At 40.8% G+C, this 25,330-nt stretch overlaps 1 long non-coding RNA gene across 1 annotated transcript; it reads left to right on the top strand.

Annotated features, from left to right (window-relative positions):
* Positions 1-768: 768 nt before the first annotated feature.
* On the top strand, positions 769-24,201 carry LOC110347489 (uncharacterized). The gene is made up of 3 exons (XR_002392168.2): positions 769-849; positions 22,309-22,397; positions 23,750-24,201. It is a non-coding gene; the product is annotated as an uncharacterized LOC110347489 (long non-coding RNA).
* Positions 24,202-25,330: the final 1,129 nt, after the last annotated feature.

The raw sequence follows: 25,330 nt of genomic DNA, 5'->3' as shown, positions 1-25,330 counted from the left end.
TCTGGCCCATAGCATGGAAACCATGTATAGATTCAATTTCAATCTGTGTTGTTGCCTAAGACATTTTCAGTAGGATTCTGAGGACATTTTCAGACTCAACAAGGAACGTGGTCATTTAGTATTGTTTTCCACAGATGAAGGAGAGGAAAGTGAAGACATAGGTGACTTGAATTTATACTCATGCCATCGAAGTTTATTGACCAGGATAAGATACTTTTGAGAGCAAATGGAGATGTTATACTAATTATGCTGACATAGTGACCATAATTTGGGATGACTTAGGCAAAGTGGGATGTATAATCACTACCCATAGGAAGTCTCCCCACATCATTCCTCACTATCCATCCCTGTGTGTTAAGGCCACCCCAAAGCACTCACTATTGTCCAAGCCCATGCACACTGCTGAAGTCATTGCCACTCACCTCTTATCCCCCTGTTCATCTCATCACCTTCTCTTCCTCATTTCCCTGTGTCCTCTTGGACTTCAAGTCCCAGTGTAGGCGTCACTTCTGCTGCCTTCACCTGCTTCACCTGCTTCTGCTCCTTCCCAGGCTCCTCACTGTCTCACTAGGGTTTCATAGCATTTGATGCACAGACACTCACAGGGAAGTCTTTGTCACAGCAGCCACATACAGGGGCCATCTATTTCTCTCTTGGGACACTTAGGGCTTGTCTCAGTGTCTGGCACAAAGCAGGTGCTTGACGATCACTTAGTGGAAATTTATTTTGAATCTTACCTTCCCTCTTTTCCGCTAACACTCTCTGCAGAAGGTGATAATGAATACTGAAGATTCTAAGAAGATCATAAGAGAGAAGTACATGCAGAAACAGAAAAAGTCCATAAACTCGGTAATTGTTTCTTTTTTTTGATAATTGTTTCTTGAATAAGTATTTACCTAAATAGTCGTTGCAGTATTTAAAAATCCTTCTCTTCCTTTTCAAGTGAATGGAAAGCTGTTTCTATCGTGAATGAGCTTCTGTCTTGATAATAAGAATGACTACTCTCATCTATACTATTGAGACCTGGTGTCTGTATATGCTCTGTTAAGTCTGTCTTCAGAAGTTCATAAAGTAAGCAATGAAAACAAATCCCAGGCAAACACAAGACATGTAGGAAGATTTATTTTCTCATCTGGACATCTGACACTTACTAATACTCATGCACGTTGTCCCTAAACCTCAGAGTGGGGGAATAGAGTCTAATGGGTAGAGGTACTGTATAAATGCTCATGAATGAAATTAAACTGTAAGATGCTAAAGGAGTAGTCCTGTAGGAGTGAAGTGTGTTTGTTGGAAGTGGATAGGGTTAATGGTAGGACACCAGTAGAAGCCACCAAATTATTATTCATTTCATTTCTAGTGACAGAGATGGGGTGAAGTGAAGGATAATCATATGGTGACTTTTCTTTGGTAAGCTTTCATTTGGTCTCAATTGGAAGACCAGGAAAGCGTGAACCAGTTCTGACTCTGAACCTTCTTGGCAGGGAGATTTGGACTAAGTCGTAACATTTTTTCTGAGCCATCTTCCTGGGAACACCTATGTCAGAAGGTTAAAGGGAATAAGTTATGTAAAAGGACTTTGGAGACTGAGGTGATGTCTATGAATGGTCTTTAGGACTATTATCAGGCAAGGTGACCGAGAGAGTGGGAGGGAGGAACAGAATGGAGAACTATAGCTAAGTCACCCTCAGGCCTGCTCTAACTGAAATTCCAGTTATCCTATGAAAACAAAGTTAATAACACTACCCAATAAAGCATGAGTGGTTAGAAATTAGTCTGGGACGAGGTTGGATCTGTCAGGGAGGGTTGATCCGGCCAGCCCTACTTTTAGCCTGTGGCCGGCAGTCAGTTTGTGCTCTGTGATTACCTGCTTTGGAAAAAAGTGAGTCTAAATTGGAAAGCTGTTTCCTCTATTTAAGCCATTTCTACAGAGTCCCATAGTGTTGATTATAGTTCTTACACTCTGCAACTGGCTGTATCATTCTTGACTCATCTCCAGACTCATAAATATCCCCGAGGAAACAGAGATTTAAAAAGTTACCCATCTTTTAACCTTGTGTCTTCATGTGTCCCAGGGAATATCCAAGATGTATAACATCTTGCCCACCTTGTTGTCCCTAAACCTGTTCAGAAGCAAAAACGTTGATAAATTCCCTTTAGATCTTTCATAAGGAGGCAGGCAAATGTAGGACAGTTTCTTGGTGTGACCTTGGATGTTTTCTTCAACTACAGAAAAGGAAATAATAACAACTGTTCTGGAGGCTGCTGAGGGCCTGAGCGAAATGTAAGGAAGAGCACCTGGTACATGGCAAATGTTCAATAGACACAATTGCTGTTATTATTTTTATTAATTAAAACATAAAAAGCACTGAACAGAATGACATTTGAAATAAGTCCTAGAAAATTAATCTATACTTAATAGTCAAGAGGCCATCTATCAGTATTTTCCACAAGCTGACTTAGGAGAAAATCTCTGCCCTAGAGAGAGAAAAAGGTTAGCACGCAAAAATCTAAAATAACAATACAATAGATAGAAAACCATTAAACAGTATAATTCAAGATGGACTGAATGGACCTACAGCTATTATTCTGTTTTAGTTGAAAGGATGCTCAGGGTGTCACGCTGTAATGTATTGAAAACAGCCTGAATTCATACTGTATGCTGCCCCTGGTGTGAGACAAGGAGGTCGCCTCTGAAGCTATCAAGCACCCCGTGTGCCAGCTGGTTGTTAGGCCAGCAGACTGCAAATCTATAGTTAGGAGCTTTTTAGGGTGGTCAGATATAGACCAGCTCTGTCACTCACCGGTGCTGGAGACCTATTCTTAGAGTTTCGCGTCTTAGTTAAAGACCTTGATCCTTATTAAAATGGTAATATCCTTGCTGCCATCCATCACTGACACATTTGTATGAGTGAGCTTGGCTTATGTTTGAAGATTAAGCTTTCCTGGAGGAGAAGGCTCATGGGGAAGCTGGGAAAAATCTCAGCCACTCTGTAAGGAAGGAGTGGGGGATAGATGGAGGTTGGGGGCCCATGGGGCAGTCATTCAGTGACTCTGCTGTCAGAAGTTGATGGGGTCACCTTGCATCCTTAATGTGGTTCTGTTGTCTGTGCCCTTCTGCATACAGCAATGGTTACACTTACAGAAGCGGAGCATGGTTTTCTCCCTTCTTCTACAGCCATGCGTTGCTTAACTGTGGGGATGCTTTCTGAGAAATGCATCATTAGGCAAGTTTGTCATCATGTGAAGAGTGTAGAATATACCTACACAAACTTACATGGCACAGCCTACTGCACATCTAGGCTATATAATATGTAATAGTTGATTGCTCCTATAGCCATGGTAAACAAAACAACACTAGATTAAAGCACAAGAGAAAATGATGGCACCAAGAGACACAGGAAACATGAGTTGGCTGAAGCTGCTGCCAGCTAACACAGCATACTGTTTCATAGTAAACTTTTTTTAGAATTAGTAATACACTTTAAAATTATAATAAAAGTATAATAATACATAAATGATAATCATTTATTATCATTACCAATTATCATGTGGGTATGTAATTGTGAGTATTGTAATTTTGTTTTGTTTTTTGAGACAAAGTCTCTTTATACAGTTCAGGCTGGCCTTGAACTCACTGTGATTGCAGGCGTGCACCACCACATCCAGCATGTAATGTGCTGTTCTTTTGTGTGATTGGTGGAGCAGTAGATTTGTTTCCACAAGCATCAATGCCAACACGTGAGTAGTGTGTTGCATCATGAAGGCTATGATGTCACAAGTTGATAGGAATTTTTCAGCTCACTTATAATCTTCCAGGACCACTGTGATAGATCTGGTCACATTGACAGAAACTTACGTGGCACATGACAGTGTTTGTTTTAGAAACCAGGAAGGGCAGGTGTTAACATCTTATTGGCAAGAAAAATGAGGTGAGAAAGTGAGCATCTAACTTCTTTGTAAAGCCTTTCCTTTCTATGTAAATAGTCTCTGGGACCTGAAAAATATTGAACCAACTGAACAAAAGCATAATGAGCATTTTAATAGCCTAAGGTGGATAATATAGTTCTCCTGGTGGGAGAATTATTGAGTAATGTTAAATCATCTTTCTTCATGAAGATATATGCATTTTTAAATTGACCAGGAACTAACAAAGACTGAACTGGAACAAAAGTTGTTTGAATAGTATCTGAAAGTGAGGTTTCATGGGCTGTGAGTGGTTTGCAGAGCAATGGATGAAGTGATATGAAAACAAAAAGTAGATTTACTATCCGTTCTTATTTTTTTTGCTACCAGGGATTGAACTCAGGTCCTTGCGCTTGCGCAGCAGGCAATGAAACCACGAAGCTAAATCCCCAGCCTATCCATTCTTATTAATCACAGATTTTTCTTTGGCATATTCATTTCTTGTTTGTGTCAGTTCCCCACTGGCACAAAGGAACGGACTGCGTCTCTATTCTGTACTGTTCCCTTCAGCACAGTGGCTGGCATATGGCCATGGCAGGACAACTTTACAGTTCAGTCTCATCCACTGGTCCCTTGTTACCCTTTTCAGAAATTTCCTTTATTATAAGTACTAAAATGAGATACCTGAAGGTTGTTTAATATAAAAACTCAATCCTGACAGGAAATAAATACAATAATCATGAAGGTATTCTCTGCTAGATACAGATTAGCGTAACTCTATATTTTCAACATCTGTCATTTTAAAATAAATTATTCAACATTATTAGATTTCTTATAAATGGCATCGATCAGTTAGCACCATAGAGCTGAGTCTGGAAGCAAAAAATTATTTTTTTCAGGCTAGGTTGGTGAAGCCCTTAACTTTCTATTCCGCAGAAAAGATTAAAGCAATCTCGGCTCTCACCGGGTTCCCTCCCTTCTTCCTCTGTTGAAGATTTAATTAATGTGCATGTTATTTTGGGCTGCTCTTCCCAACCCCACTGGACATAGGCAGAGGTAAGAGTTTGAACAGGGAGAACAGGACTGAAGCTTCCCTGCCCCACCACTGGATGAGGCAAATCTGGCAAGTCCTGTTTAGTGGCAGTGAGTCAGACTCCTGTGTTCATTGCTGAAGACATGCTTTTAGGTAGCAGTCCCTGCCGGGGGTTCACATATTGAAATGAATCATTGTCCTCTCTGTCAGTTTTGCTCTTCATTTGTTTAATATGTTTCATCTGTACTTGGAGGTAGTAAGAATCATCAATTTATTGTGTTTATTATCACATTTACGCTTTGGGTTTTCTGCAAATGAAACCCACAAAAAATATGCTGCTTAAAGGGCAATTAGCATCCTGCATTGTCAAGATGTTTGGTTCTATGACACCTCTTAAGGTTTAATAAGATGAAGTATTTCTTTTTTTAAAAAAAGTCTCCAGTTTAGGGTAACTAGCTTATTTTGGTTTGCCAGGGACTTTCCTGGTTTGAAAGCTGAAAAGTCCCACATCCCTGGGACCCTTTTAGGCCTGGTTAAACTAAGACAGTTAGATAGTGTAGTAATTGAGAAACTTTATGAGAATCTCTTGAAAACAGCAAATGCAGCTGATCTGGAGTTTAGCATGGCACTTAAAGGCTAATAATTCTCCACCAATGCAAAGAAACAAAAGTCAATAGGCAGTAAAAGCATACATGTTTTAAAGAATTGCCTTGTACAGAGTTCTTTGAAGCACCACTTTTTGGAACCAGTCTGGGATTTAGACATTTGTGCCTTGTTCCTTTTTGGTCCAGGGAACTCAAGGTCAAGTTATTCAGAAGCATTTGAAGTTGTTTGGAGAACTGTGAAGAATTTCACCAGACTAAACACATTACACATTTCGAGATTGATTCCAAAGGGGCTGATGATGATAGTGTCTGTATCAAAGGTACTAGTGGAGCCTTTGATAGAATGAATTGCTGCTACAGAACAGTCTTATAGATGAGAACCAGCTTTCCCTCCACACAGATTGGATTGATCTGTGCATTGAAAAATGCCCTGTCATCCCTCTTGCTGTGCTGGAGACATGTATGTGGAGTGAATAAAGTCTAGAAGTTATGCTTGTCGGGACTGAGGATACTGTGGTCATAGGTTGAGCACAGTCTCTTATACATGCTAATGCCTTAAAAACTGCTAAAGCGCCCTTTGAATGTGGTAGGCTGTTTTTCCAATCCCCTTTTTTTTGGTGATTGTGTCCTGCCTTTTATATGACAGTTGGTCAGGTGTGGCCACAGAAGTGACACAGGACAGGCTAAGAAAATAATGTATTACCCTCAGAGATCCTAGAAATGGAGGATAGCATGTCATGCAGGGCCACACTGGAAAGCAACAGACTTGGGTAGGAGGCAGAAGGGGACAGGAGCAAGGGGAAAGCACTGGCCAGTCTATAGGGTTTCCATGGGAAAGGCAAGGTGGGGCAGGGCAAGCCACTTAGGAAAGGCTAGTTTGAATAACTGCAGCAGGGTTTGGGTTATATGTGTGCTCTCCTTGTCTGACATGACCAGGGTCCAGGAATATTGCCTCATGGATTCAAGGGTACATAGAAAGGGGTCTGGGCTGGATTGGTTCATTTGCATATCAGTGTCCTGTTTCCTGAGTCCTTTGCCATCTCTGAGAATTGACTAGCTCCATCTCTTCCCAGCTGGAAAGATTTCTAAGATGTCAAAAACCTAATATGTTAAAAACAAAATCATAGATAAAATGCTTGACATTTACCTAATTCCTGGAGTGTAGAGGCGAGATGGCATAGCTGAAAAAGCAAGGATTTGGAACCAGAGTTCTGGCTGTGCCCACTACTAAGATGTAAGCAGTCTCTTGACTTCTTTGCAAAGCAGTTTACCCTCTACAAAATTCTCATGTTTGCTGGACCAGTAAGAGAATATGGGTGAAAATTCTCAGTAGGCACAGAAATTATGCTAAAAAGAAAAAACCCCAATACTTTGGTGATTTATGGGTTATATCTGTGTACTTACAGGTCAAGTTTGGCCTGAAAATGTGCTGTTGACTCGGTAAGTGCTAGAATCAGTAGGTGTCCGAGGGGATGAGATCTCCTCCCAGTTCCACCTTACCCACTCTTGGCCTTTGGTCTGCACAGAACTGAAGTGTGGGAACTATGTTGGAGGATTCCAAAATTTTTTACACTTCTAATTCCATAGATCTGTGAAGTCTGCACCATGCTGTTCTGAGGTATGTTTGTTTTCTATAGCACCCGTTGGGCCATTTATTCCCTTATACTCTACAGAAGCTGCCATTCAACACCTTTGAATTCTGCTTCACAAAGAGTGTCCCTTGCAGCCTTATACACCTTTGGTGTGACCCCGGGCAGCCTTTCCCCAACCCCTAGCTACAGCTGTTTGAATTTGGGTGGAGACCTATCATGTGATGAGCCTGTTAGATTCTCTTGCTGAGTGTTTGCAGTTAGAATATGGAAAGTCTGGCTAATAGACATTGATGACCTGGAAGGTCACCCTATTTGTGTTTGGAGACTAAGGGTACCATTTTGTGGAAGCCATGATGGGTCATATGAAAGCAGAGTTAAGAAAGACAATCTAAGCTAGGCATGGTGGTGCAGGCTTGTGATCCCAGCACTTGGGAGGCTGAGGCAGGAGGATCACAGTGAGTTCAAGGCCAGCCTGGGCTATATAGTGAGTTCAAGGCTGGTCTGAAATACATGGTGAGACCCTGTCTGAAAAAAAAAAAAAAAAAGACAATCTGAGAGTAGATTTGATGAAAGAAGAGGGGGAGGGAACATCAGATATGCAAACACTAGAGAAGCAGAGAAAGAGATAATGCAGTAATAGATAAATAACTTCCTCCGTCATTTTCTCTTCTGGTTACCTTCCAGGCCTGGTTGTTCTTTCTATAGTACTGTATTCTATATTCTCTTTTACCTATGTAAATTTGAGTCACTTTTATATTCTTTCTTCCCAGCCTCACCCTAAAACTCATGGTAACATAAACTGGGAATTGGTAAGGATTTTGTCTTGTTCCTTCTTGAAACATTTGGCTCTGTACTGTATATACAAAGTGGATGTTCAAGGAATTTATACTAAAATGACATGTAAATCATGTAATTGCATATGATTGTGTCATCTATGGAATTTATTTAAAAAAGGTTAATTATAATGCATTATATGTTTCAAGAAGCATTTGCTAAGGCCTCTCAATTGGTCTACAAGCAATTTTGAGAGCTTTCTTCTCTGTGTCTCCCAGAGCTGCATAAGATCTAGCTCACCATAGGCTTTACCTTAAAATGTTCTTGAACTGAATGGCCCAGGATTGTTTTACATACTGTGGAGATATAAAAAGCAATATAATTTATGGTTGCTCTGCATAACCAGCTTGCAGTATAGTTGGGAAACTGCATGAGAAAAAGGAAGAGGAGGAGAAGAAGAAGAAGAAACGTGATGATTTACAATGAATTTCAGATAGCCAGGAAAACAGGAAGTTCTGCTCCACCTTGAGAGCTGGGCAGGATTTGGTAAGGTAGAAAGAGGTGTGGAGGAAGGGGAGAAAAGGCTAGGCAAACACATGGGGGTGGAATAGGGTTTTGCAGTGCACACAACTTATAATTCAGTGATTTACAGGGAAATACTTGAGGCAGAATGTCCAAGTATGGATGTTGGGGATGGGAGCCCTGATTCTGGAGTTGGACTTTCTGAATTCCCATCATGGCCACCCCTCATTTTCCTTACTAGCTTTGTAAAGTTGGGCAGCTTACTTAACCTTCCTGTGCCTCACTCTCTTCTTCTGTGAAGTTGGGAATAATGTTACTCACCTCGTGGGAGCGTTGTGAGGATTAAAGAGGACACTATGAGTCTTTAGATTAGTGTCTGGCATGTATAAGCTTTTAATCAACGTTAATTGTTTTTGTCTGTTGTAATGGAAATCTGGTAGAAAGACCCAGTTACATGAATCCTCCTATTAATTTGGAGTTGCCATGTCACCTAGGGAATCTCTTGGTTATAAAAGAAGCCAGTTACTGTCTAAGTGTTGCTGAATTTGTGGAGCACTGAGAGGAGCTAAGACCATTGAATGTGTAGAGGTCATTGGCTGGCGTGAGAGCTAGGGAGAGGAGCTTGGCTTTGGAGGTTGACTATCAGGGCACTGTCATACTCCCCCAAACAGGAAGTGATGGCATGAACTCAAGAAGAGGAGTGATGGTCCAGCAAGGATCATGAAGTGGCCATTGCAGTAATTCAGGGTGGAGGTGATAAAAGCCAACATCAGGACTGTGGCTGCGAAAGGGAAACGTGGTGGGAAACTGACACTCTTCACATAGAAAGATGTCCACGCCTCATTGCCTCTGTTTCACCGCCTTGGTCTACTCCTTCTAACCTCCCTCTGCTTCTGACCTCACCCCTTCAGTCTTGTCTCACCATGGCCATATCGTGTCACATGTCTGCTCACAGACATAGCTGGACAACTTCCCCCATCCCCAGCCTCCCAGGACAAGGTGTGCTGCTCCCTGGGTCTTCAAGGCTGCACTGTGGTGATCTCGCTACTTTTCACTGTCCCCTCTCACATGGCCATCTGTGCTCACCACTCCATGAAACTGTCATTCTTTGTTCTTCAGACACATAGACCTGCCTTGGGGAACTTGCTTATACCTGTTCTCCCTGGATCAATTCTTTCACCTCTTTTTGATCTCTGCTCAAATGTCGTTTTATTAGTGACAATTTCCCCAACCACCATTTTAAAAACTTCACCCCTTCTCTGCCTCAGCACCTACCCCTGCCTTCTCTTCATGGCCCTTATCACTCTGTGACATGTGATCTCATTTGTTCAGTGTTGGATTTCCCCACTAGGATGTTAGTTGTAGGAGGGCAGAGATTTCTGACTGTCTTGCTCCAGAATGTATTCCTAGGACCTAGAACAAAAAGTACCTTGCATTATAGAAGCTGCTCAATAAATGATTTGAATTATTGTGTGAATAAAAAGCTTCCAGAATTGTGTCAGGCGCAGTACTTAGTGTCCCCAACCCAGAAGCTGCTCACCATTCCTTCCCATAATCCTGTTAAGTATGCAAGTTGTTATTGTTTTACAAATGATACCACTGAAGTGCAGAGATCTGAGGGGAATGAAGAGTACAGAGCTGGTAGGGACAGTCAGGATTTGTGTCCAGTTCCCCTGACTTTGGTCTCAGTGTGATTCTGTGTGGACCAGATGAGTCGGGGAGGGAGGTGCCAACAAGGACCCTTGTCTGTGGAGAAGGGAAGAGGAGCAGACCAGAGCAAAGAAAAGGGAATGCTGGGAAGAAACCCAGTGCTTCAGAATAAGAAGTAAGTCAGGTGTGGCACTGCATGTCTATAATCCCAGCCTTCTGGGAGGCTGAGGTAGGAGGATCATAAATTTGAGCCCAATATGGGCAACTTAGTGACTGTCTTAATTAGTTTTCTTGGTGCTAAAACAAAATATGCAACATCCAGAGTTAAAGGAGGAAAGGTTTATTTTGGCTTACAGTTTGTAGAGGTTTCAGTCCATAATCAGTGGGCTCCAAGGTAGGGTGGCATGGCAGAGGGCCATCGAAGGAGGCAGCAGAAGACAAGCAGCAGCAACAGAAGAAGCAGCAGCAAGCAGCAAGCTACAGAGCAGCCCCCTTTCTGTCCCTTATATTCTATCCAGCATCACACCCAGGACGGGGCACCCTTAATCCCAGCATCACATCCTTAACCCCATCAGTACACACCCTAGATCCAGCTGCCTCTGAGTACATGAGGCTTTGGGGGGAAATCTAGATACAGCTGTGACAGGGACTTAGCAAGGATCTATCAAAAAAAAAAGTAAAGCCAGAGAATACTGGGAGTAGTAAATATTCCGGGGGAACTCCTGCTCTTACCGAGGATAACTACTCTCTGAGAATGGACAGGGGCACTGTTAATAACTAAGCAGCAGCAACAGCAGGACACTGACACTGTCCCAGCAATGGTGGCTGCGTGGTCCTCTTGGGTGGAGAGACTGGAGCATTGGTGAGAGGTCCTGGCTGGAGATTTGGGTGTCTCACTTCTAAAGATGCTCAGAGAAGCCACAAGGGTGCAGGGGCCATCATCAGGTAGAGGGAGGAGAAGGTCAAGGCCAGTGTGCAGACTCCACTGATGAGTAGAAGGAGAAAGAAGAGAGCCAGAAGAGGGAAGGGGCTTGGAGGCCAGAGCAAAGGTGGATGGGTGGGAAAGTAGAGGAGGCCCTAACTTGAAAGTAGGTCAGCAGGAATCTGGCAACCAAAAGAGAGACTAGAGAATCACTCTGGTTTTTGATTTTGTCTCAGAATTTTCATTCATTTCAACAAAATGCTAAAAGGCATTTAATTAGAGATTAAAATTGATTTTGATTAGAAAGTTTTTTTTCTGCTACTCTCTTCATTATAACTCAAGACTCTTCTAAGTGTTTGCAGAAGCTGGATCTGAAATCAAAGTTTGCTGTCCCAGTCTGAAGTTTTTTGTGCCTCTGCATGGCCCAAGGCAGTAATAGAGCCTACATTCAGAGTGTCATTGACACAGATAGGATCTGGGCCCCATCAGAAACTACAAAAGCCAAGGGGAGACTTCTGCGATTTCTTTGGGGTCAGGAAGATTTAAAAAAGGAGTTTCTGGGCCAGTATACATAATAGTGCCTGAAATCTGGTTTTCTTTTTGGTGAAGCAGAAATTTTTTAACAATTTTGTTATCGGTTTAAGCTGGTATTTTCCTATTTTGGTTTCTTATTTCAGTGAAGGAAGGAGGTGGGTGAGAAAAAGAAACAAGCGAACAAAACTCTAGTTCAAAACATACCTGAGGGGCTGGAAGTGTGGCTGAGTGGTAGGCTGCTTGCCTAGAATGTGCAAGGTCCTAGGTTCAATTCCTAAGCAAAAAACAGAACAAACACCATGCCCCAAACAAAAACCAAACCACAGCCCTGAAATGACAGCATAATTGAAATGCTGAAGTCTGTCTGAGAAGAAAGTTGCTTATCAGCCGGTGGTCTCCCTCATAATTGTTGAGGAGTGAGAGCTGGGTTGCTTGCTAATCACAGTTTGGTCCATCCAGACATGATTAGACCATGTGGCTGTCCAGAGGGGCCCTTTTCCAAGTGGGGAATATGTGTTCATAGCGTATGGCTCACTGTTCTTGGGTTTTTAAACCAAAAGTCTCATAACCATGGTGCTGGAAATATAAACTCCCCTCTGCATTCTCTGAAAGTATGTATTCATCGTTGTGTTGAGAAGCAGCACCAGGCAGAGTCCAGGCAGCAGGCCTTCCCTGGTTTTTTGCTGTTTGTTTTTATTTTTTAATCATAGCTAAAATGCTATTGGGCTAAATCACAGTGTTATACAACCAACTCTGGAAACCAGAAGGAATCAAATCTTTCAAGAAATTGAAAGGACCTTGGTAAAGGTCCTCTGGCATCCATCACAGAAATCACATGGAGAATGCATGTCTTTAGACTTCCTCTGGATGAGATGCCAGTATCTGTGCTGGTTTCACAGAAGCACCCACAGCAGTTGGGTCCCTGGATTTAGCTCAGTGGTTCTGCCACCTGCCTTGCAAGCGCAAGGTCCTAAGTTCGATCCCTGCTACCAAAAAAAAAAAAAAAAGAAGCACCCACAGCTGGTTTTCAGGGTGCCTCTGATGCTTGTGCATCACCACAGCTGACCTTGGGCAGAATGAAGAAGTAGGAGTTTCTTTGACACACCACTCGGAGAGAACCTCATGTAAGTTTGACATTCAAATGATGATTATTGGAGGTACATGTTGTGACATCAACTTTGCTCAGTACTGAGTGTATTTCCCTTTTATCACCTTCCTCCCTCTTTGTCTCTTTTTGTTTCCATGTATAAATTTTTTTCTTCGCCTCCCTTCTCTTTGATCATTCTTCCTTTTGCTTTCCTCAGATATGAAGTGAGGAGGAGTAGGGGAAGGGAGAGAGAGAGAGAGAGAGAGAGAGAGAGAGAGAGAGAGAGAGAGAGAGAGAGAGAGATTGTATATAGTTTATCTGTAATGAGCTTTCTTTGTATTGTTGGCATTTATTTTCACCTCAGAGGGCTGTTGGGAGGAAAGGAACCAAAGACAGAAGCCATTCAGATTCAGATTTTGGTGTAGTGTGTATTCAGATAGGTTTTGTTTGGCCTAGATAGTGTTTTCAATACTTTTCATAAAACAATCTAAATTTCTATCATCTCTTGAAAGGATAGCAAGATCAAGCTAGGGAAATGCTGGACCCACATTCCTGCAGGACAATAGCAGTGGGAGCTGAGGAGTAGCTGCACCTCCTGGGCAGCTCCTCCTGTTTTCTTGGTTTGTTTGTTTGTTTTTACCAAGAATCAAACTCAGGACCTTACATACAGGCACGTTCTGTTCCGAAGAGCTATGCTGTGCAATGCAGATGTTAAGGATTCTCAATACTGCACCAGCCAGGCAGGTGAGGAACCACTGAGCTACATCCCAGCCCCTCCCACTCCTGTTTTCTTAACTTGGTCACCTTCATTTTCTTGATATTCTCATATCCTGGTGGACATTTATGTTTTCTCTCTTTAGTTTACAAGCAGTTCGTTAGGCAGCCTTTCAGCAGGAGGGCTGTGGTGGTAGTGACAGAGTTGGAGTAGGTGAGTAGATGGGGATCCTTGTGCCCCTTAGTGCAGGGGAGGGAGTGGAGGGCAGAGGACTTTCATTTCTGGCTGCTCTTTCTTTCCTAGTACGTCCAAACTTTCAGTAAGCTCTATATTTAGAAGATTAATTTCTTTAAACATCTCTGAAATCTATTTTACATTTTTTTTTCAACTTTGGCCGTCTTCCTATGAGCTAATAATACTGGGTTTATTAAGGAAGTACTTCTTCCTTCTCATTTCATATATTGCTTAACAGGGACGGGAACCATGCTGTGTCCAGATCACTTCTCCCTAGTTGTTTGGTTTCACTTTAGGCCTGGGTCTTTGTATTTGACAATTCCACTGTATACATTTCCCAATTAAAATGATTAATGCAGTAAATTTTAATGGCCGTACAATGGTTCATTATGTGGATATATCTCATTTGAATGGTGGGGGCTCACTTGGAGGTGGGCCCAGTGAGAAGACACGAGGAGCGATAGGAGGGAGGGGAGACAGGGAGTTGGTGGGTATAGGATCCTAATCAACAGATTCTAGAAATGGTTGCTTTAAGAGCTAGAAGTTCAACATGAGCAGACCATACAAAAACTTGAGTTCCGTAGACAATAGTTCGGATGACAAGTAGAGGAGAGACACCCTGTCAGACATATGCTACGTGGTCAGAGTGGTGATCAAAGAAAAAGCAAACCAGTGAAAGTGGAGGATGGGAAAGTGAACCCACAGTAACTTTTTGTTTTTGATGTGCTAAGGATCGAACCTAGGGCCTTACACATGACACACTCTACCACTAAGCTACAACTTCAGGGCCATAGCAACTTCTGAGCAAGGGTACAATTTCTTTTTAAAGTGAGATTTCCATTCCTAAATAAATTTAAAAGAGCTGGTGCTTCTGGGTGTGGTGGTACACACCTGTAATCCCAGGAGTCTGAGGCAAGAGGATCAAAAGTTTGGGGAACTTAGTAAGGCCCTGTCTTAAAATAAAACAATTTTTAATAAAGGATCTGGGGATGTGGCTCAGTAGGACAGCATCTCTAGGTTCAATCCCCAATACTGAAAAAACAAAGAGAGAAGAGCAGGTGCAGAGTATATGATAATGTATTTATTCCCCTAAAGTAGTTGAACATTTAGATATTTCAGGTTTTCCACTTTTATAAATAATGCTGGAATGAAATTCTCAGTGCTGAAAGATTTGCAAAAATGGCAGTACTTATTCCTTCTAAGACTGCATTGAGATATATTGGTAAAATATTTCCATAAATGCTGTTCACACTTACACACTCTCATTCATAATACTTGTATGTCTTGCTTTGGCCCCTCTGAGTTAACTTGGTTCATCCACATTCATCTTTAACTGCAAAGCTACCCCTGTATCTGTACTTACTCTCTGGGATTTTCCCAAGTCACTGGCTTTCAAATTTTCTTGACCATAACCCACAATGAGAAATAAATTTTACAAAATAACTCAACATATGTATGTTTAAAACTGAAACACATGTTTCACAAAAATGATCACGTTTTATGTGCTATATTCTGATAAATTCAATCTCTTCTAGTTTAATTTTAAAAATAAACTCTCCATAACTCATTAAGTTGATGTAATACCTCTCCCATGGTTTATTACTTTTGGTTTTAAATACATCATCCTAAAATAGTTTCTGGTTAGCAAATTGACTTCTCAGAACTTTAGCTTCTCTCTTTTTCCCCATTTATGTTCCAGATCTCATTCTCTAATAACCTCTTTCAATGATAATCTGTTTTGGGTTTTCTCGTCAGCATTTGACCATCACCATCCAGGCATGTTTAACTTATGGCACACAGTTTGGACATACATGTGTTATAATAAAAAATACATAAAAAGGAAGTTCTGTTACTTATATACATTAAGTATATTATATATTATTTACGGAATCCAAGACAATTCCTCTTTACCCAGTGTGGTCCAGGCAATCCAGGCAGGTCCAACCTGTGGGCCATAAACTAGGTACACATGTCTGCAAAGCTTTCACACTGTACCATCAGTCTTGGGTATCAAGTCTTTATTGTGTCCCATCCAATACTGAGGGGCTGTCCTGGGCTGGTGCAATTGCTTCATGGTTTCCACCTGACAGGGACAGGGAATTTGACAGGCAATAAAAATTGTGTTCATACTGCACAAGCACCAAGGACCATCGTTAAATGAGAATAATGTTTAGAATGCCCTCAGCCCAGATGCCCACTTGTTGACATGCTGATTCTCTCTGCTCTACTGCACCTCCCCAGAGTCTCTGCCTCCCCTGACTGTGGCAACGTTCCCCTGTCCCCTCAGTGTGATAGATTTTCCTTTTATTTCTTATCAAAGCTCTGCCTATACTTTGTTTGGAGTTATATATCAGGGAGAGATTTAGAGGCCAGATATGATTCAACTGTCTAATTTTATAGGAGAAACACAAGTGCAGAGAAGAAAGCAAATATTCCATGATGACTGTTATGGCTTGTATCTAGATGCTCCCTGCCTCCAGCCTCATGCAGTCATAAATAGCACTTGACGGAGATGGCTGGATCTCGGGTATGTGATGATAGGATTAAGGCTGTGGTACTGGGATTAATGGTGTGATGCTAGGATTAAGGGTGCCCCACACGAGGTGTGAATGCTACCCACCCTAAGGGCAGGTAGCCTGGATAGAATATAAGGGACAGAAAGAGGGCTATTGCTGTTGATTGCTGCTTCACTACTTTGCTGCTTTTCTGCCTTCTACTTGTCATGAACTGTTTCTACTCTGTGATGCCAGCCTGCCTTGGAGCCAACCAACTGAACTGAACTGAAACCTCTACAAACTGTGAGCTACAGTAAATGTTTCCTCCTTTAGCTTTGGGTGTCTGATACTTTGTCTCAGCAACAAGAAAAGAAATGAAGAGAATGACCTATTATACATCACAAAGTCAGATTCCTGGATGGATATCAGTTTCACACTTGTTTGTAATACCGTCTAGTCCGTGGTGAGTCATAAAGCAAGGAGTTTCTTAAATGTAACTTTGCCTTAGAATAAGCTCTAGGATGTATTGTATCATACTGTAATTACACTCAATAGTAAATGGTGGTGTGGAAATGTTCTGATGTATTTCTTGCTGGAAGCACAAAATTATTATTTAATCAATTGAAAAGGCTTTATCGTTCTCAAATAGAATTTCCAGTGTCATCTTCCTCATTCCTCTGTCTTCTCTCCTGACCTCCTTGCAGGCTTCATTTTACAAAGAAACCAAGGCATAGAGAGGAAAAGGAAACGATAATACAATATAGAAGCTAACTGAGGTTAGTAGCCAGAAATCTCATCCATGTAAAATCTTGGCTTTAAGGCTCCCAGGAGGCACAGTTTTGATGACTAACAGAGTCAAGAGGAGATGGATACTGGTCTCATAGGATTTGATAAAGGAGAGAGAGGGGCTACTCATCAGCACAATTGGGCGCGGCATTTCCTTTTGGGCAAAATCTTCCAGACTACTGGTTAAGATAGTTCAGTCCTCTGCTGGTAACTTCTGCACCTGCAGAAGCGAGGTGTAGTGGAGTTCTAGAAGGTCTTCATGTAGTACTTTCCTGTCCTAAGCACTTGCTAGATTCCCCAAATACAAAAGCATTGGTGATTAGTGGAAATTTTCATGTTTTAATTTTGGCAGCTATCTTTTGGCACCAAAATTAATATTTTCCTTTTGGAGAATTCCTGCTCTCTCACTGAACACGTTTTGGTGGAACTGTTAACCAAGAAGGCTTGACCACTCCTAACTAAGAGGAAGATGTAGAACCCACGTTAGTCAAAATGTATGCTCTCCTGGATCCTAAATCTCATCTGTATGTCAGAAATTAAAAATTAAAATTGAAGTTTACTTGTTCCAGTAGCAAACACTCTGGGTAGACTAATGCAATATTCCTTCTCCATGGAACCTAACATGGCCTTTTCCTTTGCTAGGCCTGGTTCTCCAGTGTATTAGGCATTCTTCTATCACGGGGACAAAATACCCACATGTGCAAATTAAAGGAGAAGTTTATTTCATTTCATGGTTTCTAGAAGATTCAGCCTATGGTTGGTTGACTCCGAGGCAGAAATGGCATGGTGCAAGAGCCTGGAGGAAGATAGCTCAGGAAGCAGAGAGAGAAGGGAGGAGCAGGGACAAGAATACTCCCTTCCAGGTCATGCCCCCAGTGACTCTGCAACTGGGCCCCACCTTCTAACAGCACATTCAGCAACTGAACTAGTCAATGGGTGACTCCACTGATGAATGTAGCACCCCCATGGCCCAATCACCTTCCAAACACATAAGACTTTTGAAGGTCATTTTAGATTTAAGCCATAATATCCAGCCTTCTTTGATTTTGCAAATTCTCCCATACCTTCTAGTACATTTATTTTTTTTCAAATTAGCCTGAACAGATTTCTGATCCTGACAACCAACAGCCTTAATATGGACAATCTCATCTGGGAATTCCAGCCACCTCTTTCCGTCAAAACTAAGGAGCATATCAATAAACACTTGTTCATCATCTACAATGTGCGAAGTGATATGCTAGGGACTGTCATCTAGTTTACCTAACTCAATCCTCATAAAAATACCACATGCTGGGAACTGTTATTTCATTTTGGATGAAAGTACCAAGTATCTTAGACTCTGCAGAATATTATAGGATAGGTGGCTTATAAACAACAGGATTTACTTCTTACAGTTTTGGAGCTTAGGGATCAAAGATTTGGAGTCTGCTTTCTGGTTCAATGGTGTTTCTTTCTTTGTCTTTACACTGAAGAAGGCATAAGGTAGCTGTCTTTTGGGTCCTTTTATAGGGGTATTGATTCCATTCATGATGATTCTGTTCTCATGATCTTATCACCTCCCAAAGCCTTCACCTTCATCTCACATTGGAGGTTTGATTTCAATATATGAATCTGAGAGGTCATAAATATCCAGTCAATTACACCAATGGTAAGTAAGTTGCTCAAGGTCATATACTGTGTAGGTAGCAAAGATGAAATTTGAACTCATGTGCAGTGATCTTTTGATGTCTATTGGTTCCTTTTCCTTTTCCCCAATGATAATAATTGTTAGGAATATAAAGCTATTCCATAAAGGTAAATTTTTTCTTTAGAATGATGAGGTATTTGGAAGATTTAGGAAGATGAAAATGATTTTCAGTCAATATCACAGAAAGCATGTACCTGAGCAATTATAGAGTCAGAAAGATTTATGAAGTTTAGTGCTTCATGACCACAGAGATTAATCAATTCAACTTTCTCATCTTGTAGATAAGAAAATGGAATCCAGCAGATTTCTGTATTGTCAAGTATTACTTACATTACTATTTTCTGATAATGAGGTTGAGATCCAAACCCATTTAGCTTAGTCACAAGACAGGTGGGACTGTAAATTTATACAGCTCAATTAAAATCATAGAGCTGAAAGGACCTCCAGGTCTTTTGTAATGATGTATCCATCTGCCTCTGTCATGGAGAGTTTAAACAATATCAGCAGGTTGTCTTTTTCTTTACAGTCTATAAAGAAGGCAATTCAATCACTTCCTTTGTAAAGCATTAAGCACCATTCACACCCCCAATCTAATGACATTTTTACATATAAATGTGGAGCACTTTATGTCTGTTCAAAAAACTAATATACTCTATTTAAAGATGTTTAGAATTATTATTTGAAATTTAGAAGCAGCCTTAAAAATAAGCTGAAAGATTACTAGGCAACTGAAAGGGTTGTAATTAGTGACCTTAGGCATACTATCACAATTAGAAATAACATAAGCCTTAGGCTTCAGAAGTAAGTAATTAGAGTGAAAGATGGTAGCTTGAGGGGAATATTTTCTTCCACCTGAAGAATAGTTACAGGGAGCTGCCACAATATAGTGCAAATTTGTTAGACTCATTTTGAGACTTTCCACGATGAATTAAATGCAGCAACTGTTTATTGAAAGTTTCTCATATGTGAGCTGCTAAGCCAAGAGCTTTGAGAATACAGTTGTCTCTGGTTATTTGTGGGGGATTAGGTCCAGGACCCATCATGGAAACCAAAATCTAATATGATATTTATATTTAATCCATGCACATTCCCCTGTACAATTTACATCATTTCTAGATTACTTATAACATCTAATGGAATGTAAATGCAATGTAAATTGTTATACTATACTGTTTAGAGAATAAAGACAAGGAAAAATATAAACAGTGGTACAGGTATCTCTTTTTCAAATATTTTCAATCTGTAGTCAATTGGATTGCCTGATGCAGGACTCTCAGATATGGAGAGCTGACTGTACAAAGACAACCATACAGCTCCTGACTGCAAGGAACGTGGAAACTAGTTAGGGAGATAATGCAGGCACACAAACATGTCTAAAAGGCATCAAAAGAAAAATGCTATCAGATCTACAGAAACGCACTCTAGGTAGGGCAAGGCTATAACTGGCAGGGGGAATTAGGGGAAGCTTTGAGCTGCATTTTAAAGTATGAATATGACTCTGGCAGGCAGAGATAGGAGAAAGGTTACATACTCAAAAGGTATGATATGAAAAGAGGGCTAAAGGATGAGAAACACAGTATCCCCATATAAATGCTCTAATTCTCGACCTAAATCTGTTTGAAGGCTTGCAGTATCTTCATTGTTGTGTTTATTTAAATCTTAACTACTTGGGACTTGTATAAAAAGATTAAAAATGGTTGTGTTCAAAAGGTGATATTATCAGTAAATTTACTTTCTTCTCTTATTTTTCACTGCAAATATATCACAGAAAATTTTTATTTTTCTTCCTTTATTTTCCATTATTTAGAGTGAAGTATATTTCTATTTTTAATGGCCACATAGCCATTAAATTGTGCATATTTATGAGGCAGTGTGACATTTCAATACATGTATGCAATGTGTAATGATCAGATCAGTGTACTTAGCATATCTATTACCTTAGAAACATCATTTCTTTGTGTTGGGAACATCTAAAATACTATGAACTATTTTGAAACATTCAATTAAATTGTCCACCATGGTTATCCTTACTGTGCTATAGAATATTAGAAGTTATTTTTCCTATCTGACTATGCTTCTGTAACCATTAACCAGCCTCTCACTGTCCCCTAGAAATTGTTTCTTAAAAAGATATTGTACATACCTTCCAAGTCCATCTCAAATATTTGCTCCTCAAAGCTAATTCCCGACTGAGAATGTTAAATATAAATTGGAAATGGCAATATGAGCTGATTTAAAGATATATTTGTGTGTTGTCTATACATAGGGTCTGTGCACAGTGACAGCCTAGAAGAAATAACATCTCAGTAGCTGTGGGGACCCCTAGTATACAGATATTGGTTTGTAAATATAATTTTCTACCAAAATGGACCAAGGATTTTTGAAGTATTGAGGCAGGGAAACATAGCTTAGGAGAGTTTAGGACATCGCATAATTCCAGGAAGAAAGAAAGCCATCTAAGACTAATAGGAGCCTACCAAGGAGTTAGCCTGAAGGAGCTGCCGCTGCCAAAGACTGTATTTGGGGATAAAAAGGAAAAGAGGGGGGAGGCAGAGAGAGGCAAAGCTGGGTGAGGTGGTGCATGTCTGTAATCCCAGCTACTCAGGAGGCCAAGAGAGGAGGATTGCAAATTTGAGGCCAGACTGGGGAATTTAGTAAGACCTTGTCTCAAACTAAAATAAGAAAAGGACTGGGGATGTAGCTCACTGGTAGAGTGCTTGTCTTCTACAAGCAAGACCCTGGTTCAATCCCCAGTACCACATCAAAAACAAAACAAGCAAAAAAAAAAAAAAAAAAGAGCAGCAGCTCAACATTAATTTTTTTCCAGTTTTTATCTTTTATTAGTACATGTTTGTGTTCCATATTGATTGCATTCCCTGTGGGGAATGGGTGCATGGACATGAGAGATCTCAATTCGGTTTCATCCCCTTTCCCTCTCTGCCCTCCCCTTTCTCCATCTCTCGGTCCCTTTCCTATTTGAGAAAGATTTCCCCACTTCCTATTAGGTAACTTTGATTTTGCTTTTTATATTTATATTTTGGCTTTCTCATATAAGAGAAACCATGGGATATTTAAGCTTGTGCGTCTCATTTATTTCATTTAATATTATGTTCTCAAGGTGCATCCATTTACCCATGAATGACTCAGACTCCATTGTGTACTCCATTGTGTATAAATACCACATTTTCTTTATCCATTCATCCATTCATGGGCATAGAGGCTGCTTCCAAGATTTAGCTCTTGTGAATTAGGCTGCTATAAACATGGGTAGGTATGTATCACTGTAATATAATGCCTTTAAATCTTTTGAGAAGATACCCAAAAGAAGAACAGCTGGGTCAAATGCAATTTCTAGTTTTAGTTTTTTGAGCAATCTCCATACTGATTCTCACAGTAGTTGTCCTAGTTTACATTCTCACTAACAGTGTAGAAGGGTTCTTCCCTCTTCCCACCGAAGCCTGAAGGGCATTTGTTATTATTTAATTTCTTGATAGCCATTCTTTCTGGAGTAACATTTAATCTCAGTGTTTTAAATTTTCTCTTCTTTAATGGCTAGTGATTCAGCACTCACTTGGCTGTGACTCTTACCTTAACAATTGGTACATAAAGAAAAGAAGTAAATATTAAACCTACTTCTTAGGAGGAACTGTGGTTTTTCTCTGGTTGAAGAAAGATTTCCTTCCCAGAGTACAAGGTAGTAAGTGTTCCCAGTTTTTTCATTTGAATCCTATGAAATTGTTACAATTCAACTATTTTTATTATACAGAATTTTGTGTGATTCAACCAAGTACGGAAATGAAAAAATTAGAAAAAAAAATCAACATTTTGCAGTCTACAGTGAAATACTCAACTCAGGTAAGAATCCTCAAGATGCTAAAATAATTATGTGAAAGTGATTGGGGCAAAAGAACAGCTCCTTTGTGCCAAAGCACCTCCCCTTGGTTTGCTCCCCGATTCCAACAGTAAAAACACACTCCTGAGATGTCAGCGGTACAGTGTGGCTGCCATCATTTTAACCAAGTGGTTCAAATTAGCTTTCTTGCTGTTGAGAAAACCTAATATTTTGTTTCCCTCTGAAATTCGCATGACCTTCGGGAGCATTCTAGTCAAAGACGTTGAAGCTGTGTGCATGGTGTTCTCCTGTTGCCCTTGCTTTTTCCAGTTAGCCCTGCACCGCTGGAGACTTCTTTCTGCCAGTTGTTACCATAAAGCATCCCTTAGATATTGGCTTCTGATTGGTCGACGATGGGGGGGGCTCCAGCAGAAAATATGAGGGTGGAGGAGAGAAATATGGAATTTATCCTCCACCACCACCTCAGTCCCTGCCTAGTGCAGCCTAGGTGATGGCTAGGTTCCTTACACATTTGGATTCCTTTTGGGCTCCCCTCTTCAGGGCCCCAACTCCTGCAGTGCTTCCCAGCAGCCCCAGGTTGCTCAGGCCCAGGATATGTCGTGGCAAGCTCCACCATCTCTGGTGTTCCCTGTGCCTGTCCACACATCTGTAAACAGTCCCTTCAGTTAAACCCTCTGAGGGGGCCATCTGCTTCTAGTAAGGACTCTGACTAATTCAACCTGAATCTGATCAAGCCTTGGTTTTAACAGGACATCAAAGCTGGAAAGGCAAGTAGGACGATGCCTTGAGATAAAAATCAGACAAACCAAGAATTTACTGTAGATCTACTGCTTTTAAAGGTCAATATTATTAAAAAAAAGACAAAAGTAGGAAAACTCTTCTAGATTAAAATAAGCTTCACTATCGAATGCAATGTATGAAACTTGTTTGTGAAAAGCAGCTATAGTTTTTTCTCGGACGGGGGAAATTTTAATGTTAACTGGACTTTAGACACTATTAGAGAATTATTATTTTAGATCTGGTATTGTGATTTTAGATGAATGTTCTTTTTAGAGAAGTGCATACAGAAGTATTAAGTTTGAAATAATACAATGACTGAATGTTCCTTTAACACGTATAGCCAAATACTTCAATAACAATTCAGAATGTCGACAGGTGTTAAGTCAAAGTAATGGGACTATGGTGTTCACTGAGCTGTTTTCAACTTTTCTGTATGTTTGAAAATGTTCATACTAAAATAAAATGGTGGAAAACATTAACAAAGAGAACAGAATTTCTGACCTACCTAGAAATGATTTCTCTTTTTCCCAGATGGTTGTAGCTTTTTTACTTACACAGTTTATTGCTTCTCCAGAAGTGCCTCTCCAGAGTGTCGGTGCTCAAAAGCTATGAGGTAGTCTCTGTGCTGCCTCTTATGGCCCACAGAAGTTCATGTGCAAGGTTATTCAAGGGTAAGTCTTCGTAGCAAACATGGGCCTGTGGGCCAGAGGATTTCTACTTCTGTTCGTTAGTGGAAGGAAAAGGTGCATGAAGCTGAATGGGATTCAAAGGAGGGCCATTAGACACTTTCTTGAGAGATCAGAGAGCCGGCTAGAGGCCCTACCTGGGAAAACCAATGAAGACAGCGGGCATGGAGTTTTATCCCAGAGTGCCCTTCTGCAGCCTCAGAGAAGCTGCCTCCAGGAAAAGACTCAGGTGCATTTCAACTTTGTCTGCTCCCGCTGGAGAGAAAGCCAGGATTAGATTAAGCCTGAATAGAGAAATATTATTTTTGAGTCAACTGGTTAATGAGATGTCTTGTGTTTATTGAACTCAATTTGAACAGCATGTCAACACATAAAAATGAATGTGTTCTCTTCCTGGCTAAGATTTAGTCCTTTTAAAATATGAATGTATTTATAGAAGAAATACTACTAAGTGGAAAAATAGGACAGTTTTTACCCATTTGATAGTATTTAAAAGAAGCCAGGTGTTTTGAAACACTTAAGTAAATGTAGGCCTAGAGCCCAAGAAAAATTACCTCTTAGTAAATTTCTATTATTTTATTTTTGTGGACAGGTCTATTGCAGACTTCTTAGCTATAAAAACTCATACATTTTGTAAGTGTGCTAGTATCTCTAGGGTGGGTCAGAACAGAGAGAGAAGCTCTGAATCAGCTGGGGAATGTGTGTGTGTGTGTGTGTGTGTAAGACACACCTGCTGATTACCCACCCATAGACCACTTCCCACCTTATTTCCAGCAAAGGGACCTGATCTTCAGGAATCAGATGCTCATATACTTCAGGGGAATCATCATCGTTCTATCCATTTGTGAGTCTTTGGTTGAAACATCAGCATGTGACACAATCAGGCCAAGAGGGGAGGGATTGAAAGGTGGTGTGGGACGTTCTGTGGGCCTATGGAAAAAGATTCTCTGCTCTTGAAAAAAGATATGTTTGAGAAAAAGAACTTTGCTGTCTGTAGAGGTGGTTGTCTGAGGGTGTGGTGCAGCAGTGGCCCGCAGGTAGCATGCCCTCTGATAATACAAAGCCCTGCTTTGTAGCATGTACCTATTGCCATTCCTGTGGTGTGACTTTTCCCATTACAGCCAATTTCCACTACCAGTAGCTTGACCATTGGCTGGCCAGATCCCTAAATAGTGAGCCATTGGCTCTCAGAAGCCTGTGTGAGCCACATCCAGCCCACCACTGATAGCTTAGGGCTGCTGCATCCCTCTCATGAGAAGAGTGGGCAACATGGTGGGGATGGCAGAGCAGAAAGAGGAAGGGCTCCAGATCTTTAATGACACCTGTGAGCCGTGGAATTAACCGACCCTGGAGTCTTCCTGTCTCTATGTTTCTTGTTATGGAAATGAATAAAAGTAGTCATTATTTAAAGGGGGTTGAAGTGGTATTTGTGTGTGGTGAATCTGGACTTGATTGCAGAGATCCATGAT

The sequence above is a fragment of the Heterocephalus glaber genome, unplaced genomic scaffold (assembly GCF_053883595.1).
Source record: "Heterocephalus glaber isolate CG9 unplaced genomic scaffold, H.glaber_assembly_v1.0 deba00001571, whole genome shotgun sequence".
Taxonomy (NCBI): Eukaryota; Metazoa; Chordata; class Mammalia; order Rodentia; family Bathyergidae; genus Heterocephalus; species Heterocephalus glaber.
This window is presented reverse-complemented; position numbering and strand designations above follow the sequence as displayed.